Source organism: Ochotona princeps, chromosome 23 (assembly GCF_030435755.1).
Source record: "Ochotona princeps isolate mOchPri1 chromosome 23, mOchPri1.hap1, whole genome shotgun sequence".
NCBI classification, from domain to species: Eukaryota; Metazoa; Chordata; class Mammalia; order Lagomorpha; family Ochotonidae; genus Ochotona; species Ochotona princeps.
This window is the reverse complement of record NC_080854.1, coordinates 19495578-19509074: the sequence shown is the minus strand read 5'-3', so window position 1 is coordinate 19509074 and position 13497 is coordinate 19495578. Positions and strand designations below refer to the sequence as shown.

The 13497-nt window shown below is 36.8% G+C and overlaps 1 long non-coding RNA gene across 1 annotated transcript in view; it reads right to left on the bottom strand.

The window, feature by feature from the left end:
* LOC131483100 (uncharacterized) overlaps positions 1–13497 on the bottom strand; it is a 402453-nt gene that overhangs the window by 14989 nt on the left and 373967 nt on the right. The window lies entirely within an intron of this gene.

The window sequence follows — 13497 nt, the reverse complement described above, 5'->3', positions numbered from 1 at the left end:
AAACATTATAAGCAAAGTAAATAAATGCTTTCAAATAAGGCAGCATATTTAAGTGGTTGAACAATAAATTCAGATAACTGAACCCGTGGAATGTTGATGTCGAAAAGCAAGAAAGGATTCCTAAGTCTCTAAAGCTATGAAATCTCAGCTTTCCTACTTCTGTGGCTTTACATGGTATTTCTCATTTTTTTCTTAGTCCTTCCATTCTAATCCGAATTCTACCTTTTGTTCAGGATTATACTTCAAGCACTTTCTCCTACATTTTGCCATCTCTGAACCTATCAGTCTGTGTAAATCTTTGATGTTCTTCAACTTTGCTGGCAGCAAAAGAGAATTTGCCAGTATTTCCAAGCCACTGTTCCTCAGACTGATCAAATAAAACTAACCACATATCCTAGGGGACATCACTTCTTTCTCCCTAACCACACAATTACTTCTTCATTTCTTCTCATCTCTGTATTTTTACCTGATGGATATTTAAAAGTCATTGTACATGTTAAAAAACATTCATCTAGGCATCTCTGCCTATATATTTGGAAATGAAAATGCAAAGTTCTTCTCCAGCAAATCTTTGTGTTCTAATAAGGCATTTTCACAATATAAAAATAAGTCCACAGTTGATACATTGTGTCTTAATTTACTCAGCAAAACTATGTTGAAACAGATGCTCAGGTGGGAAGCTCTTGAGTTAAGCTGATATGGTTCTAGCTTTAAAGAACTTATGTGAGGTTAGGGGTAAAGTTAGCACAAAGCATACACTTGGCAGATATGGCAATTGAAGTTCAGTAAGATCCTCAGGAGGAAACAGAGTTGAGCAGAATAAGAGGAGGAGTTTATATCCAGTGTTCAAGGGTACTCTCCGGGAAGGTGACATTTAAGTGAAGCCCTAAATGATAGAAAGGACACAGCTGCAATGAGAGGCTGGGGACATACTGTTTAAGGAAGAGGAGTTCAGCATGGGTGCCACTGCTTTTGAAAAAAAAAGATTTATTAAAGTTATTTATTTGGAAAGCTAATGACAGAGAAAGTGGGGAAAGAAGAGAGAGACAGAGAAACAGGAGGGAGAGGAAAGAACGGAGCGAGTGAGAGGGAGAGAGGGAAAGATGGAGGAAAGAAAAATACAAAGGGAGAGGGAAGGAGGGAGGGAGGAAGGTAAAAAGGGAAGGAGAGAGGGAGGGGGAGACAGAGAGAGAGAGAGAGATCTTATATATGTTACATCACTGTCCCAAATAAGTCACACTGAAGCCAGAAACCAGGAACTTCCTTCAGATCTCTAAATGAGTGGGAGTCATTATCTGCTGCTTTCTAGGTGCGTTAGCAGGTAGCTGGATGGGAAGCAGAGTAGCTGAGTCTCAAAACTGCACCTAAATTGCCTTCATCCCAAGTGATGACTTTCCCTATACCCATAGTATCTGAACCTCTAACAAGTTCTTTGCTACATTTGCATATCTTAAATGATATGGAATTCTAGATCATATAAAACCACGCTTTGCAATGAGAACTATTCAATTTCTAATTAGCTTCATTCATCCAAGTCCTAACCTCTGGGCCATCTGAGACATATATCCTGTTTCCTTCAAATATTTGAAGTTAACCACACTGTTTTCATTTTTTTCTCCTTTCAACTAAGAGCTCCAACTATTTAAGCCATTCCTGTCAGGAAAACATTTCAGATGCTTTTCATGTCATGTGTACTTCTAATCAGTCTAGTTTTTCAGAATTTTTATTATGTAATATACCAAACATCATATCGCGAAATTTATCCCAAATAATGCAGAATTCACAAATTTTACTGCTGTCAACTCCCACTCAGACAAAAGTGACTTTTCTTTTTGCTCTAGCAGTGTCACAGTGTCTGTATTTAAAAACACTTTAGATTTAACGTCTTGCTGCTAAGTTCTGCTGATAGCCTTGGCTTATGATTGTTACTGCTCCTTACTTGATAAGTATCTTTCTTTTTATAGTAACTTAAAGGCTTGTTGTTGTTGCTTGTTTTGTAACTGTTATAGTCAGTCATAGAGTTTGTTAATGGGGAGACAGGGTTGAATTAGATATTCTGGCCCGCACTTTTAAGTATTTATAATTAAACAACATAAGGGAAACTAAAAGAAGCAAATGTCAATTATAAATTACTGTAACGAATGTTCTATGGGGTGACTAGAAGTAACCAAGTAGATTGGATAAGGGGGATTTTTTGGAATAAATGGTACCTGAGTTAAGGATACAGCAACATGAGTTAGTGATACGAAGGAGAATCCCGGTCTATGCAGAGAAACTTCTTAAGTCCCACATACAAGTCTGAGCATGATGTTTAACAACAGGTAAAATATACAATTGTAAATAAATAGAGAATAGGAACATTATGTGTGTGTGTGTGTGTGTGTGTGTGTGTGTGCCTTGCAAGATATTCAAGAAATATAAGTAAGTCTTAAATCATAAAGAACGGTGTGTGTGCTATACTCTAAAAGAAATCGGTGGTCATTGAAGGGTCTAATGTAATCATTCTTATATTTTAGAAAAATTCTTTGGCTGCGAAGGGGAAAATAATTTCCTTTCCCCAAAACAGAGAAATAAAAAATTACAGCAGATATTTAGGAAAAAAAGCATGATGACCTAAACTGGGATTGCAAAAGAATGTTTGAAGACAAAACAAACATGAGGATGTATACTGTGGGGCACATTTTCTGCATGAGATGATGACATCTGTATGACAGGATTGATAGGCCTGGGCTGTGATATATCGCTGGTTGGCTAAAGATAAGTGAACAATGATAAAATAAGAAGTGTTTGATTATATGATCTATCCAGTGAAAGAGATGTCAGGATTAGAGTGGCATAAGAATAAGGGATTAGTTTTGGACATGACGAATTTGGATTCAAATGAGTAATTTAAATGTAAATGTTTAGTAAGCAGACATGACTCATATATGGGATAAGAATTTAATTATCCAAACTGGGACAGCAACGAAATTCTGTAGAGCAAGAGGTACATATGTGCCAATTGAAGCAGGTGATTAGGTGGAGACAGAGAAGAAAAATCAGCTCAGGACAAAATGCAGGTTAGTTCTAACACCACTGAATGGATGAAGACAGGGAACTCCAAAGAGAGGATGAGGAGCATGGGCACAAAAGCCAATAGTAGAAGGCTGGACAGTTGGTCCTGCAGCTAAGAAGCTTTCAAGGACACCTGCATTGCATGTTAGAATCTGGGTTGCAATGGCACCTCTGTCCCCACTGCAGCTTCCTGATAATGCAAACCATTGCATTATGCAACAGATAATTGCTCAATTTCTTAGGACCTGCCACTACATTCTAGACCACAGACAGCCCTTAAATCCTGGTGTCTGCCTGATCTAGTTCTAGCTGTTGGAGTCATTTACAGAATAAACCAACAATTCATCTGTCTTTCAAATAAGTGAAATAGATAAATAAAAACGTAGCAGACTATGTTATCATAAAAGCCAAAGAAAAGAGCAAAGAAAAGAAAAGAGGGGAGCGAGAAGGAAGACCCTAGTACCAACTAAACTGTATCAAAAAGCAATAAAAAAAAAGGAAAAAATAGTATTGGTTTAAGATCTGTGCATACAATCTAAGATTACATTGTGACTGAAATCTCATTATTTGTGAACAGTAAGACTTCACTGCCAAAAAGTGTGTATGCATGTTTAAGATTTAGTTTATTAATTTGAAAGACTGAGTTAGACAGGGAAATGGGAGAAATGGAGACAGACAGTGTATGAGAGCAAGAAAAAGAAATATCTTCCACCTGCTACTTCACTCCCCAAATGGTAAATGGCTGTGATGCCCCGACTTGAGCTGGGTTGAAGTCAGAGCAAGGGACTTCCATTGTGTACTGTGTGCAGGGGCCCAAGCACAGAGGCCTTCCTCTCTATTTCCAGATTTTTAGCAAGAAGCTGTATGGGAAGTGGAGCAGCTGAGTCTCAAACCAGGGCCAAACAGAATGCTGGCCTCCCAGGTGGAACAATACCATGCTGGCCCCAAAACAATACTTATTATTCTTGGTAGCAGGTAGTTGAAATTTACTTCAAAATGTATGACTTCTAAACTTTTTACTTTATATTTTATGTACATCTATCTTCAAAAGAATAACAGAAAATACATATTATGACAAAGCTATGTAAGAATTTCATATTTTTTGCATCAAAATAAAACTACATTTGAATTACATTTTCCCAGACACTTTGAAGTCCTCTGATGGCTTTGTTCAAAACCACATTAATCTCTGAGATTTTCATTTTGTTATTATATGTAATGCTAATCCAAATATTCTTTATGATCTTTAATGATTTGTTTTGACATTATTCAAAATTATCTTAAGATATCAAACAATACAGGGCTAAATATATATTTGTGTCACCCACTTCCTGAGATCCGTTCAAGTTGATGTCAATAGATTATTTAAGCTCTGGATTAAACTATCCGGAAAATGGCCTACCAAAATTCATTTTAAATTACATTTTTACCACTTAATCTAAGAACAATCAGGGTAGGCTTTGGGTAGAGATTCCAGACTTAGACAGAATATGTTAACCTCAGGTAAATAATCCATGGGTTTGTAGTGAAAGGTTAACTTAATGGCATAAGAAGGTCAGTAGGTCATAGAACTTCCATTGCCTTAACCAAAGAAACTAACAAAACCAAAGAGGCAAAAAAACACAAAAACTTAACAACTTAGAAAAACAAAATAACAATTTTCTCCAGACACACCAAGTTTCATTCCTACGCAAACAGTGATTTTCTTTGCTTTGAAATTTTAAATGTCAGCCAACAAACTTCTTGGCTTTTTTTTTTCTGGCACTAGCTCTCTTTGGCTATTTTTTAAAACACTGTAGAGAATGTTTCCTTCTTATACTACAAAAAAAGTAGGGGTTGGATACAACTAAACCACGAAGAAAGTTCCCACTTAATATCATGATTATATTGTGATAGTTTTAAGTTACACATTCTTTCTATATCCTAAGGCTGTTTCTGTTATAATCTGTAAGTATTGTTCATCATGGTATCTAAGTTCATATTAAATAACATGGTATGATACATTTAATCAGTATTTTATTTCTAAATAGATATATTCAAGATTGTGAAAAATTGAGAAAACAGAAAATACTTAGATGAAAATAATCTTGTGCAATCAATATTTTAATATAGTAATTTTCAAATATTTGTTATAAAATAGAGAAAATATGGTTATAAATTTAAAACTTTCATTTTTCACTTAGAAACACATCTTGAAATTTTTCTCAGTTGCTTAAAATTCTCTTATATCAAATGCCAAATGAGGCTAACAAAATTTAGTCATATAGATAAATTTTCATATACTTATTTGATATTATTATGTTATATTTAATTTCATTGTCTTTAAATTTTATATGATACTTTTAATGTACTTCTTGTCAAATGATTAAGCGGAAAAACCTTAGATTTTTTATGTCTTTGGTATACAGTCTCAAATCACTTCCACAAAGTTACTATCATCAGATTTATGATACTTTCTGTCACTGATGTTTACTGTTTATTCTATCTTGTATCCACCCATGTTTATTCTTCCATTTTTCCATAAATACGCCTTATTGTATGAAGTATTTAATAGTCAATTGCAAACATCACTATGTTTTCCCTAGATACTTTCACATGCATTATTAATAAGTTTTTGATGCCTGTTTATACCTTTTTTTCTTGAATCTAAAAATGCACAAGTCATAAGGATGTATTGTTGCTGAATCCTGACAAATGTGAATGTCAAATTGCTATCAAGATGCAAGACATTACAGTGGTTGTTCTGACTTCCTGTGTTTTTACTGGTCATTTCTCAAACTTCTATTTTTGTGAGTCCCACGTACAACGCAACAACAAGGCTGACCACGTTTATTACAAATCTGCTTTCAGTTTTTCTATTGCACATCTCATTACTCTCCTTGTTTTGCTAGAACTATACAAAAGCACTCCAAACATTTTTCCTCTTGCCTTCTGTCTTTCTCTGTGTTCTTAATATAACAGCTAGAGAAGAGAGAGGATTTGAAAATACAAACTGGGTTTTGCACTCTCCTTCTTTCAAACTCCTTATAGGACCCTGCATCATCTGCTGTCAGCCTCATTTCCACCTTCAATAATTTCCTAGCTTCCCCTGGCACGATGCCTTCAATCTTATTGGCCCCCTTCTAGTACATCATATTTTACACCTGCCTTTTCCCCATATCTGGATCACTGTAGCTATTATTCCTTGCTGAACTAACTTACTATCTTAAAAATTACCTCTCTGAAGAGCTCTTTCCTGATAACACACTAGCCACATGCCTATCTTTCTCTTCCACTGTTAGTCTCTTGAGTCATTCTTTGATTTGTATTCTTCAAAGACTTATTGATGCCTACACGAAGGCAATGCTCTGTATGCTTTCTAGTTCAGATGTTTCTCAGTCACAGAATGTAAACTCTGTAAGTATTATCCAGGTTTATACAACCTGGATTTCATGGGCTCTATCCCTAGTACTGTGGGAAGTGCATATTACACCCTCAAAATAAACAACTGGTTGAATGAACAAGTAAATCATTTTCACCTATCGGCCATAAGCTGCTGAGAAAACGTCTAGTGAAATACCTGCCACATTAATACATATTTGATCTATGCATGACACATGACTAAAAATACACAAGTATTATATAACCTATGATGGAGAAAGAATATTCTGAACTATGGTTCTCAGAAGAAAGGAGGAAATATACTATTTCTTAGTGACACTGTCTCCATCAACTTTTCCTATTAATTTGGATTATACATCTGTCAGAGTGAAGTTTTGAAATTTCACGTAAGTCCCAGTGAATGACAGCTCTGGGCTCAATGCACGGACCACTGCTGGAGGAGCAGCAGAGCCCTGTTGCAAGGCAACTCCGCTTTGTCTGCTCTATTATGTTAAACAAGAAGGAGGACAGAGTTCAGTTCTGATTCATTTCCTTGCTTTTCATTCTCAAATGTGAGCCTGAAAGTATTATTTTCTACCCATGTCACAAGGTAGCAGTTAAGTGCACACAGATCTAGTATCTTAAGACTAAACAGTCCCTGTGCCTTGAGTTTCCTCCCTCACAAAGGATTCTCATTCATTCACTTTTTTGTAGAATTCATAATCTGTGTGCGTGTGTGTGTGTGTGTGTGTGTGTGTGTGAATATATGAAAGCACTTTCTGGAAGAAAATTGATAACAAGGACTGTTTCTGAGAAGGGAACTTTGATAGAAGATTCTGTATGAGAAGCTGTGTATTTTCTCATAGAGAGCTGGTTAGCACATACAATAAAAATATAAAAACAATGAAATAACAGATCATTATGCTCTGGTCCCCAAAGAGGAAGAAATGAACAATAGTTTTAGAAATATTTATGCTTGCAGAGCTTAAGATGCCTTTCCAGTTCTTTTCCTGTTTCTACTACCACTTCCTGAATTTGTGGCTCTAATTTAATTTTTGTGTAAAGATATTGGGGGGGGGCAAAGCATGAGCATTTTCATAAAGTTACAGGAAGAAAGATATTTCCATATGGTGACAGGGTTCAAAAATAGCCTCTCCCTGTGATTTTTCACAACACTGGTCACGTGGTCAGAGCGGTAAACACTCTGGAAATACACACAAAAAGTTTAGGTGATTCCTGGAGCATTCTAAAATAGCTTAGCACCCCTCTCCAAATAAACGTCATCTCTGTTTGGGGACTGCATACCTTAACTCTTCCCTCTGTGATTCGGATGCTCTGTTGCTAAGAGATAAGTGTAAATGCTTCCTTCATTCCAAAAGCGAGCATTTCACTGCCTGTGCAGCACACTCGGAGTATGAAAAGCACTCCTCCACTTCCCCACCCCTACTCCCAGCGACTTTTCTTATATATCCAGGAAAAGAAGCAAAGTGTTCAAACAGCTGCTACTTTGGACGTAGGGTTAATGTCAGTGGTTCAAGATGTAAGGTGAGGGCCGGCATTATGCCATAGGAATTTAAACACTGCTGGCATCCCATTTGGGCACCTGCCTGAGTTGTGGCTACTCTATTTCCAATCCAACTGGCCCATGCCCTTGTGTCTCTATACACATGCAGGAACCTGGAGGAAACTCCTGGCTCCCAACTTCAGCCTGGCTCAGGCCTGGCAAACTGTGGCCATTTGGGGAGTGAACCAGCAGAAGGTAAATGCCCTCACTTTCTGTACTCTGCTTCTCAATAAATATTTAACTGCAGCTTTAGAAGCTGGTGTTCTAAATACAGAGTTCAGATGTTGCTCTTTTTTTGTTTGTTTGTTTAAAGATTTATTTATTTTTATTGCAAAGTCAGATATACAGAGAAGAGGAGAGACAGAGGAAGATCTTCTGTCTGATGTTTAACTCCCCCAAGTGATTGCAATAGCTGGTGCTGCACCCATCTGAAGCCAGGAGCCAGTAGTTTCTTCCAAGTCTCCCACGTGGGCACAGGGTCCCAAGGCTTTGGGCCGTCCTCGACTGCTTTCCCTGGCCACAGGTAGGGAGCTGGATGGGGAGTGGAGCTGCCGGGATTCTCTGGGCTTTTCAGATTCTCATTCTAACAGTAAATACTTGGGCATCAGACTTTTTTTTTAAGAGAAAGATCTTTCTAGTTTTCATCAATGAATTGCTTCTGTTTCATCTTCAATTGTAAAGCCCATTGCCTTAGTGCAAATCATGGCTAATTAACGAATTACGGATTTTCACAAAGCGTGTGTACACTTCTTCATTATAAAGTGTACTTGAAGACATCCCTCAGCCAATACACTCACTCCATATAGACTTACATATCCTTCTGTTTGGAAGTCTATTTGTGCTGAAACAATGTAATTGATAGTAAATGTTCAAATGTAAAGTGAAAAAGTAACACCAGAGGGGGGGGGAGGGAGAAGAAAGAGAGAAGAAAATTAAAAGTTGAATAAAATAAAAGACAGATCCAGGCATAAGCCATTCATATGTTTACAGGCACAGAAGTGAACAATTTTATCACTAAAATTCAGATGAGAATAAGGACTAAGTAGAGAGAGACTGGCATTAGAGAAAAATAAAGTATAGCAAAGTTTTTATTTTATTTTATTATAATCCGTTTGCCATATTCTCCTCTACCTCTAACATGCAGAGCCAATCAGTTGTTGTAGAGTTAATTCATTTCTTGAGAAAAGATTGGTAAACTACTAAAAGAGAATTTACTTAGATAATTTACTTAGCTTGCTTCAACAATGCAGTTCTTCCAATGATGTCTGAATTAATGATAGACTTTTCTTCTAATACACATACTAATACTTCACATAGTTGAAACAAGTACAAGAGTTCAAGAAAAATCCCATTGAAGTCCATGTTGGCCAATACAACAATTTGAATAGTTCCTGCAATAGTTCCATTAAGAATTCAGTAATCAGAAATTTGCACAGAGGCTTCATGATTATGATGTATTACATTTGAGTCATGAACTAAGAAAATATTTCCTAACTTAACTTACTGTGAGTTTGGCTAATATGTAGGAATTACACAATGTTTACAATGTGACAGGCCTTGTTTTTTAAATTTTAGAAACATTAATTAACCTTCATATCAGCTTTATACTGATCTAACATTTTCATCCTTATTAAAAGTAACATGAAACAAAGAAAGCTAAAAGTTAAGAAACTTAGCGGTAGTCACAAAGCCTTTAGTATAGGGGAATCTGCAATTGGGGCCTTGGTCGTATTCACTGTGTTGTAATTTCTTAAGCTAACTCTAAAATAGGGTTTCATTCATTTTGAAAAATCCTAAAATCTCACACACTCTGTATAACTAACCTGTATGTATTTGTGGGAAGTGAGGTTGAGATTTTGCCATGAAGACTCACAGCTTTGATCAGTCTTGCAAAATCTATAATTCCTGGTAAAGAATTTTACTGATCTCCAGTCAAGAAAGCAATACAATAACCAGTTCTGCTTTGTAGAAACTGGAAGACTAAGCTGTTTTGCAAATATTGTTTTCTCAAGTCATTTATTTCTACCCAGAGAACTGCCGATGTTGGGATTGACCACCCGCATGCTATGTTAGCAATCACATGCAGAGTGTCACTGACCAAGAGCTGCGATATAGGAAATAGTTGAGAAATCAAGCTGGATTACACAGAAGCCTAGGAAAATCATCCAAAGTCTTTCTGCCAGAGGTGATAGTAAGGTCTGTGTGTTTACTCATAGTGGCTGCTCTGCATGAAGAAAGACTAGAAGGCTTTAGTTCACTTGGATTCCTGTAAAAAAAAAAAAAAAAAAAAAAAAAGCTATCAGTTGAGGAGAGAGAGAAAGAGAGAGAGAGAGAGATGTCTTCCATATCCTGGCTCAATACTCAAATGGCCACAATGGCTGTAGCTGAGCTGATCTGAAGCCAGGGGCCACAGGAATCCCCTCTAGGTCTTCCATGTGGGTGCGGGTGAGGGTGCAGGTTCCCAAGGCTTTGAGTTGTCCTCCACGACTTTCCCATGCCACAAACATGGAGCTGGATGGGAAGTAGAGAGCCAGGGCATGAACCAGAGCACATATGGGATGCTAATGCTTGCAATTAGAGGACTAACCTTTTGAACCACCATGCTGTCGCCTTAAGAGAACATACTTAGAATGGTTTGGAGATTTTACAACAACAAAGACCCTTCTCAGAAGCATACAAGCAGAAAGCTTCTGTGTGTGGGCTTGTAGCCATGGAAGTACATAGAGAACTAAGATGTCATACACCTTTGGATTGAAGAGAAGACAGGGAGACAACGCATTTCTTTGGAATCTAGAAAATTCAGAGAACCTAACTGAATTGAGGCATTTCAAAGGCTGCTTAGTATTGTTCCTATAACCCAGTAATTTTACATAAGACAAATTCAAACAAACATCCAGTAAAAATGTGTGTAAGGATGCTTATTTAATAATAGTAGTCCAAAGTGAAGCAACCCACATGTGCATTAATAAAAGAATTGATAACAAGTGGTATAATCATACCACAGAAGATAAATAGAAAGGATTAGATTACTGTTGCATAACATAAATGAAATTTAAGCCATCTTAAGGAAAATAAGCCTGACATAAAGGTGTATATTGTGACTCTAACATAAACAAAATTACATCATCATAAAATGTCAATTCATATGCTGAACATTCTTCTTCTCCAGAAAATTCTTCCAGGTCCTTTTTCAGTGAGATTTCACCTGTATCCATAAAGGAAATTTCAATTCTCACTATTAAGTAAATTTTGGAAACTTAAAAAAAAAATCATATAGAATGGAAGAACTACTAGGCCTCTGGAATTGGCTAAATATAATTATTAGACATCAAAATGTAACAAAAGCATATTACCAATAGTTTGAGAAATGTTTTCAGACATGGTTCTAGAAAGCTTCATAGATTACATAAATTTCCTAGATGATATGGAAATTATTCAAGGTAGGGGCTAATCTGATCACATGAACCCCTTCAAAAGATTAAAGTTTTCTCTCTGTGGGAGCAGAAAGAGATATAAGAAGGATTTGGAAATTATAGTGCCTGTTGCACCACCATTGTCTTCATAATCCAATCTAAGTATTCACATGCAAAGACCAGAGAATAGATACTAGATTGGACGGTGGCCCCAGCTGACAACAGTAAGGAAATAGGACAGCATTCTGACAATCACAGGGACCTGAATTTTATCCATGACCCCAATGAGGTAGGATGCGCATTTCTCTTGAATCTCTGGATAAGGTTTTGGCATCCTTCAGCACCTTAATTTTAGACTTGTAATATCCGGAACTGTAAACCCATTCTAGGGGGTTCTGCTGGATTTTATTATTACTCCCTTCAGGTGCACAAATCACTAATTTCTTTTTAGTAATAAACAGATACAAGTATCTATCCTCTAGGGTAAATTTCTCTTTAAATTTAGTATATATGATTTTAATCTAAAATTTTTCAACTAGTATTAGTGTAAACAGATAGTGGGAACCCAGCCTCATTGTGAAGAATATCATAGCATGGCCATTAATATCAATGTTGCCAAAGAAATAAGATAATACTATGCTGATTATATTTAGGGGACAGAAGGAACTGAATTCATTCAATATTTTATTTCAATTAGCAACTTTGTCTAGTATACCTAATTGTTTTCTATTTGAAATCTACTTATGTTGCTTTTAAAAGCATTTAATTGCAGCATTTAATTTCTTATGCAAACCAAACACAATTTCAATAAATTCTAACATCTCAAATTGCTCACACACACAAAAACACATGTGGCTCAAAAGACAAAGTAACAAAGTAACTCAAGAGCCAAAAGCAAGGATTTTTGCAGGAATGACTATATTTCTAATACCTAAAGACAATGAAAAATTCTATATTTTGCTAATATAATCAGATTTTGGCAATAATTCAGGAGAAGCAATTATGAGCATTAATCAATGTGAGTGGCTGATGAGAAGATAACATTTGTCTTTTCATAAATCAAAATATGATAAAATTAGAAACCCTTAAAAATATTATGCTATTTTATTCAGTTTGTTTCACTGTTGCCTTATGTGCATACCTTTTATAATTTGCATGGTTCTATGGGATAGGGTGAATTTTCTCTAAATTAAAACAATACAATGATTTTTATTTACAAGAAAGAGAGTGGGAGAGAGAGCTCCCATCTTTGGACACTTTCTCAAGATGCTCACAACAGATGACTCTGGGCTGGGGAAGAGCCATGATATAAAATGTGAACCAAGGAACCCCCCCATGGGGACTGGAATTTTATCACTAGAGCCTCCACTACCCCCATCCAGGGTCTGCACTGGCCTGAAGCTGCAGTCAGGAACCACAAACCAGAAATTCAAGCCAAATATGACTTAATGGGACTTGGGTGTCTTAATCACTAGATAAAAAATTTTACACAGTCTCCTTAAAAAACCAATTATTCTAAATTTATCTATTTCTAAAATTTTATTATTTACGTGTCTGCAGGGTCCTAAGCTTTTGGGTCATCCTTCATTTTTTTCTCAGGCCACAAGCAGGGAACTAGATGGGAAGTGGAGTAGCCAGGAAATGGACCAGCGTCCACATGGAATCCAGGCGCTTGTAGTGGGAGGGTTAGTCACCATCAAAAGGGACTCCTTCACAGACTCTCAACTGAAAATCTGTTCTCCTATCCATTCACAGGATGAAATTTAGACTTCCAAGGTAATAGTGTTAGGAGATAAGGCCTTTGGGAGGTGATTAGGTTGTGAAGGTGATCACATGACAGCAGCACAAGCAATTAGCTTAGGGGTAGGGCAACTGCAGCTCACATCAGAGGTGATCCAGGATCAACTCCAAGCTCTAACTCCTCTCTGCATCTTGCTTGCCATTCCTGGGAGGCACTGGGGATGACTCTGATGACTGAGTTCCCGCCACTTGCTTGGTGACCTGGGTTATGAGTCTGGTTCAAACCTCTAACCCCTGCCCAGCCATAGATATTGCAGGCACATAGGGAGTGAAGTAGCATATGGGAGTTCTCTGTTAACTCTGTTT